This window comes from Etheostoma spectabile, unplaced genomic scaffold (assembly GCF_008692095.1).
Source record: "Etheostoma spectabile isolate EspeVRDwgs_2016 unplaced genomic scaffold, UIUC_Espe_1.0 scaffold00002128, whole genome shotgun sequence".
Classification (NCBI taxonomy): Eukaryota; Metazoa; Chordata; class Actinopteri; order Perciformes; family Percidae; genus Etheostoma; species Etheostoma spectabile.
In genome coordinates, this window is record NW_022602859.1 from 11,932 (window position 1) to 19,331 (window position 7,400).

Genomic DNA, 7,400 nt, shown 5'->3' on the forward strand with positions numbered 1-7,400 from the left:
TCCATGATGAATTAACACAGCGTTTATTCTTGTGGTCAACAGATGAAATGCGTTTCCGGCAGTTAAACGTGCACGGACCAGATGGAAACTTGTCTAGTACAGAGGTTCCCCAAAAGGCACTTAAACAATAGCGTGCTCAGGGTTATATTGGTTCCCCTTGTGGGCCTGATTGGTCAGCTATACTGTTGCTGGGGTACATCCCTGCTCTGCCTCTTCCTTCTTGCCTGTCTATTATTTCAGTTATCATTTACTTCACAAGACAGCTATGTTCACTCCCTTCTAAGTTTGTACGTCCTGTTCTCTGAGTTATCAGACCGTCCTCGAACTTCAGTGTCCTTGGCCTCACCATCTCCTCTTCTCGTGCTCACTGTAGCTTATCTGACTAAGATAGCCCTCCTGTTCTCTCCCTCCTAGCTGTACCCCAGCTGCAAAGCATAATGTATAATATGTCACACATACACACACTCTTATTTAGTCTTTGGTTAATTCAGTATATACTTTAAGCCAGCTTTTACGTGGCCGTTCCTGAGTGCCCTGTTCATCACCACCTCAGTCATTGTATTATTTTCCCACAGTCTATAGTTGGCTAAAACCTGGATCAAGGTTTGGCTTTTTCAGAAGAGGTTTAATTACAGCTACTTTAAAGTACTGTGGTACATAGCCTGTTAATAAAGACAAAATTGGTTATATTCAGTAGTGAAGTTTGACTAATGGTAAAACTTCTTTAAGTAGCCTAGTCGGGATGGGATCTAAGAGGCAGGTTGATGGCTTAGATGAGAAATAATTGAATTAAATTGATAAAGATCAAGTGAAGCAAAGCAGTCAAAACATGTATCTGGTTTTACAGCTGTTTCTAAGGTTCCTGATTTAGAGATAAGCCAGTTAAAGGCAGGTCTTGGTGAATTTTGCTTCTAATAGTTATAATTTTATCATTGAACCTCATAAAGTCGTTACTACTAAGAGCTATGGAATACTTGGCTCAATAGAGGTGTGACCTTCTGTTAGCCTGGCTACAGTACTGAAAAGAACCTGGGGTTGTTCCTATTTTCCTCTATCAATGACGAGTAGTACGCTGCTCTGGCATTACGGAGGGCCTTCCTATACGTTTTAAGACTATCTTGCCAGGTTAAACGAGAATTTTCCAGTTTGGTGGAGCGCCAGATCTTCTCAAGTTTCCGCGATATTTGCTTTAATTTGCGAGTTTCAGTGTTATACCATGGAGCTAACCTTCTTTTTTTATTATCTTATTTTTTAGAGGGGCAACAGAGTCTAGAGTCATTCGTAGCGAGCCTGCTGCACTATCAACAAAATGATCGATTTGGGAGGGACTAATAGCATAGGAGTCCTCCGTTACTTTGGGACTTGGTAATGAATTAAATGCTAACGGAATCGCATCCTTAAATTTAGCTACAGCACTATCAGATAGACATCTTGTATAGGATGTTTTGCCTAACGGCGTGTAGTTCAGCAGTATAAACTCAAAAGTTATCAAACAGTGGTCAGATAGGAAGGGATTCTGTGGAACACTATTAATGTTCAATTTTAACACCATACACCAGAACAAGATCGAGGGTGTGGTTAAACGGTGAGTCGGTTTATGTACACTTTGAGAGAAGCCATAGAATCTAATAGAGAGATAAACGCAGTGCTAAGGCTATCATTCTCATCGTCCACATGAATATTAAAATCCCCTACATAATAACTTTGTCCGTTTTTAGCACTAAGTTCGATAGAAACTCTGCGCAATTCGGATAAAAATTCAGAGTATGGACCAGGTGCTCGGTACACTATAACAAATAGAACTGGTCATGATTTGTCAACTTGGTGTGAAAGACTAGAACAAGACTTTCAAATGAGTTATAATTTAGTTTTAGGTTTAGAGCTAATTAGTAGACTAGAATCAAAGATAGCTGCAACTCTCCACCTCCTCGGCCTGCGCCTCGAGGAATGTGAGTATTAATATGACGGGGGGGTGCTCATTTAGGCTAACATATTCTCCATTACCCAGCCAGGTTTCAGTAAGACAAATAAATCAATATTAGAATCTGATATCAATTCATTTACTAGTACACCTTTAGAAGAGAGAGATCTGATGTTTAAGAGTCCACATTTAATTCTCCTATTCTTTTGAACTATTGCACTTGTGGTTTTAATTGTTATGAGGTTTTCATGCACTGCTCCTCTTCTGTTTACCTTTGATTTAAATAATTGTAATGGTCGGGGGGCAGACACCGTCACTATGGGATTTTACTAGGTAACACCTGGAATAAAGGAGCAGAGAAGTGTGTTAGACTGGGACTCTGCTCCTGGTCCCAACTATGGATTGTCAAGGATTAGGTCCACCAATAAACTTGTCAATGTTTCTAGAAATGAGAGCTGCTCTCCAGCCAAGTGGGATGAATGCCGTCTCTCCGAATCAGACCAGGTCTTCCCCAGAAAGATTGCCAGTGATCCACAAAGCCCACATCATTATCTGGACACCACCTCGATAGCCAGCGGCGAAATGACGACATGCGGGCTATACATGTCATCGCTGGTTAGATTTGCAGGGGTCCAGAGAAAACTACGGTGTCCGACATTGACTTCGCGTATGTACACACCGATTCAACATTAATCTTAGTAACCTCCGATTGCCGTAACCGGGAGTCATTAACGCCAACGTGAATAACAATCTTGCTGTATTTACGTTTATCCTTAGCCAGCAGTTTCAGATAAGACTCAACGTCGCCCGCTCTAGCCCCCGGGATGCACTTAACTACGGCCGCCGGCTTCGCTAACTTCACGTTTCTCAGAATGGAGCTGCCGATAACCAGAGTTGGTTTCTCAGCGGGGGGGTTGCTGAGTGGGAAAATCTGTTAGAAACGCTAACAGGCTGGTGGCGGTCCGACGTCTTGGAAAGCTTACGACTGTCTCTTCCTCGTCCTCGCACAGTAACCCACGCACTATGTCCTGGTGCTCCGGAGTTGTCGCGAGGAACGGCTACCAGAGGCTAACTCAGGCTCAGGCCGCCCGTGCCGACTACCGGGGGGGGGGGTTAGCTGCAGTAACTGACACTGATCTGTCATGGTGCGGATCCGACTTCTAACTCACTAAGCCTCGCCTCCACGTCCAAAAATAAACTACACTTGTTACACACGCATCACACCGCTAAAGAATGCAGAGGAGTAACTAAACATCTCACACATCGAGCAGGGAGAAGTCGGAGAGGGGCCCGACATAACTAACTGCTAGGCTAAAGTCGCTAGCAGCTAAGCTAAAGTACGGTAGCGTTAGCTACCAAGCGTTAAAACAGCTGTTATTTACAAAAGTCGCTAAAAAAAAATGAGAAGATATGGAGTGCTTAGGCAGAACTGCTATAAGAATAGTGTTTAGCGGACAGTTAGCCGCTGTAATAGCAAATCTAATGTTGAGTTATAAAAGTTATAATTGTGTATTATGCAGCCAGGATGAGATTAATATACTATGTCTGTGAAGAAGGCAAGATGGCCATTTGTTCCTCCCCTCCCCCCCCCCCGTTTCTCTGACTGTAAAGTATTGATCAGGTCAAGTCTGGCAATTAACATATGAAAGGGGCTTCCTGCTATGCAACAAAGGTGGTCCTCTCTGTCTCCTGTCCCCTGGGGTTTTAGTCTAGGCTAAAACAATACAATGTTGATTGGACTACTTGATGTCAGAGTTTCACATTTACACAACAGAACCTCTGTTCTGTAACCAAAACGACCCCCAAAGGTGCAGTGTTTGAAGGCAGGTCAGTTCTCATTGCACAGGAAAGATGTACGGCATGTTGTCATGACAACAGCGGACCAATGAGAATGGAATTGAAAGCCCAGGTGAAAAGGAACCGCCCCCAGGTACACGGCATAAATGAGAGTGTTTTACAGATATTCAGCGCTTTCCATGTGACTCCGTCAGGAGGAGCGTGGATCAGTCCGCTGTCAGCTGCAGTGTTATTGTGTTTGTTTTGTCTGATTGTCTTTGTCTCATCATCTTCATCACTGCTGTTGCATTAAACCTTTTCCTTAATTCTCAATTCGACCCTCAGCCTCCTTTACCCTCAGAGATCCAACAAACGCGATGTTAGTTATGAATTTCTAACTCTAACAAACTGAACTGGTATGTCGTGAGCAGCAGAGCTACCAACACGCAACCAACACAAAGGCACAGGAAACGGAAATGAGTCAGGTACGCTTACCGTAATGCCTCGATCTGGGAAACTCACAGTGAATCATTCCAGGGGACCTTTCGCGTGTTAGGCGAACGTGAAAACCACTACACGACGGAAACTGACAAAATGCATTTATTTTGCATATTTGTGGGAAAATGCACCATTTTTATTTTACTGCAAATGTTCAAAAAGCTACAAAATAGAGATTTTAAACTAGATTCAGTCACAGATGCTTTGTCATGGATTTGAATGACAGCAAATATGTAGTAAACCTAAATATTTCTACATGCATTGACTGTGGTCTGAATGTTGGAATAGCGCCACCTATTTCTTGATGTGCCAAGTATTAAGCTTGGGCGTTCCTCGTTAGTATAATGGACAGTATCTCCGCCTATCACGTGGAAGATTGGGGTTCGATTCCCCGACGGGGAGATTTTTCTACCAGCTAACCAATGCAAGGCCTCGAGGAAGTCCCGGTGAACGTGTGGGACTACTCGGGAAAGTGGGCCTTGGCTCAAGCTGTGTTCAGCATGGGAGGAGAACTCCTGATCCTAAATGAGAATCCTTTCAAGCGATTGAAAGACCATAACTCCGGGACCTGAACAAAACATCACAAGGCGCCGCAGGAGTTGGGAGAGTGTCAAGTCTGGCCACCTTGGAATTCCGTTTATGCTCTTTGCAGACTATGTGGTTCACTTGGCTTTATCAGGCATTGATCTACAGCTTCCACTGGGGTGAATCATGAGGGGGAAAGCGTGCCTTGGCTCAGGCTGTGTTCAGCATGGGAGGAGAACTCCTGACCCTAAATGGGAATATCGTCAAGCGATGGAAAAAGCATATCTACTGGACATGAACAACACCTCACAAGGTGCAGCAGAAGGTGGGAGAGTGTCAAGTCTGGGCACCTTATAATTCCTTTTCTGCTCTTTCCAGATTATGTTGTTCTGTTGGCTTCATCAAACAGTGATCTACAGCGCCCACTGGGGCAGATTGAAGTCCAGTGTCAAGCATTCGTAATCAAAGTCAGCCCCTCCAAATCTCAAAGCTCAGGATTTCTTCCACTGGGTTGGGAGTCAATTGCTGTCCCAAGTGAAGACGTTCTTGTATCTCAAAAGCTTATTTCAAATAGTGCAACTTGTTCAAACACAAAAACCACAATACTACTGAAACTACGCCTCTCACACGGAAGACTGGGGTATTATTGGAAATCTATCTACCAGCTGCTAATTATTTCCCAAGGCTACATCAACACTGCTATATCTGCCAGAGTAGTTTGGATACGAGGCCCAACCATAGCAAAAGATATGCATTTTTTAAGAATGTATTATGGTGAATAAGAAAGACATAGGTTTTACAAAAGGATTGAGAATGATCCTGCTATCAAAGATATTAATAATTAAACATAATAGTTACCAATTTATATGTGAAAATATGTCTGCTCTACAAACGTTAAATTAAATTACACATTTATAGTGTGATGTGTATATTCTCATACTTTTTTACAATATATTTTGTTTTCATCCCTCAAAAAATGAAAAAAAAATAAAATGAGAAAAGTCTTATAGACTGGAATTGTCTACGGTGTATGACATCACAGCATTCTATAACACATCTAAAGAACTAATGGCCAATCAGCTGTAAGTTCATGATGACATCATGAGTGAGGTCACAAAACGTCAATAGAGGACCTTATGTACAAGCCGTGTTGAGTCTTTAAGTTCAGGGTTCTGCTCCGGGTAGCTGGAGGCCAGCGGCCTTGGCAGAGACTAGGCGCTGCGAAAGCAGTTTGTCCTTGGAGGCCTCGCTGCCAGAAGACAAGGACCAGATGCTGCGAAAGCAGTTTGTCTTTGGTCTTTGAGGCCTCCTTACCTGAAGCTGGTAACCTCCAGTCAGCCAGAGAAGAGGACCTGACTGGCTCCACAGAGGAACAGAGCTACCAGCTCTGAGGGCAGGGGTCAGGGACCAAGGTAAGTGGTTTAGAAAGGTATTAGGGATCATGAATGCGCTTCAGCAAAGCTTAAAACAAGTCTGAAAAAAAAGCCAAAAGTCCCCCCCCCCCAAAGGGACGTACCATCTCCAACAGAAAACACTGTTCACAAACTGCTCCAGACAGCTCTACTGTAGTCCAGCCTTTACTTCCGTGGCGACCGAGCGTCACTTTGTATCACACGTTATAATGCTCGACTAGTTGTTAGCATGGCACACCCTCATACTCTGCTCCTGACTGGCTTGTAATCCTTACCTAGATACTGCGCATGTGCAACTCTCAACAAAGATGTAACAGAAGTGTGATGCCTCACTCTGTAACTAAAACAGAGATGTGTTTCAGGTGTTTGATGTGTTTCGGGTGTTATATGTGATTCAGGTGTTTGATGTGTTTCGGGTGATTGATGTGTTTGATGAGTTTCAGGTGTCTGAAGTGATTCAGGTGTTTTTAATGTGTTTCAGGTATTTGATGTATATGTAAATTGGTGCATAAAAGTCTATGTTAATACAGGAAATTAAGCCGTTGATGCTCAAATTCTTGCTGGGGGAGGACACCCAACTACCACATATTGAGCTACTGCCACCCATCAACATTTGACCCTGACGTGATTTGAACACGCACCCTTCTGATCTGGAGTCAGACACGCTACCGTTGCGCCACAAGGTCTGCTGAGTAATGCATGTACAGATCAAATTTCTTTTTGATTAATGCATATACACATTAACTTTTTTTTCTGATTAATGCATATACAGATTAACTTAATTTTTTGGTTAATGCATATACATGTGCATTTCCTCCGTGGATTAAGCGTTTTGTTACTTTCACAGTATTCATATTGAAAATCAACTGGTTTTGAATCAAAAAAGACACAGAAATCTCCCTTTTTACAATATATGACTTTCAAGGGATCACTTTGTTTTTCAACTTGAACCCTATTTCCTTACTTTTTTGTATCTAAGTGACTGATTTAAGTTTAGGTTTCTTCTCCGGGTAGCTGGAGGCCAGCGGCTTCTTCGGCAGAGACCAGTGCTGCGAAAGCAGTTTGTCTTTGGAGGACTTGCTTCCAGATTGCAGGGACTGTGCGACGCAAAAGCAGTTGGTCTTTGAGGCCTCCTTACCTGAAGCTGGTGATTAAATGTGTTCAGGTGTTAATGTCTTTTATGTCTTTGATGTGTTTGATGTGTTTTCAGGTGTTTGATGTTTTTCAGGTGTTTGATGTGTTGATGTGTGTCAGTTTGTTTAACGTGT

At 42.9% G+C, this 7,400-nt stretch overlaps 2 non-coding genes across 2 annotated transcripts; one reads left to right on the forward strand and one right to left on the reverse strand.

Annotated features, from left to right (window-relative positions):
* Nucleotides 1–4,525: 4,525 nt before the first annotated feature.
* trnad-auc (transfer RNA aspartic acid (anticodon AUC)) lies at nt 4,526–4,597 on the forward strand. The gene has a single exon. It is a non-coding gene; the product is annotated as a tRNA-Asp (tRNA).
* A 2,149-nt stretch (nt 4,598–6,746) lies between these two features.
* Nucleotides 6,747–6,818, reverse strand: trnaw-cca (transfer RNA tryptophan (anticodon CCA)). The gene has a single exon. It is a non-coding gene; the product is annotated as a tRNA-Trp (tRNA).
* Nucleotides 6,819–7,400: the final 582 nt, after the last annotated feature.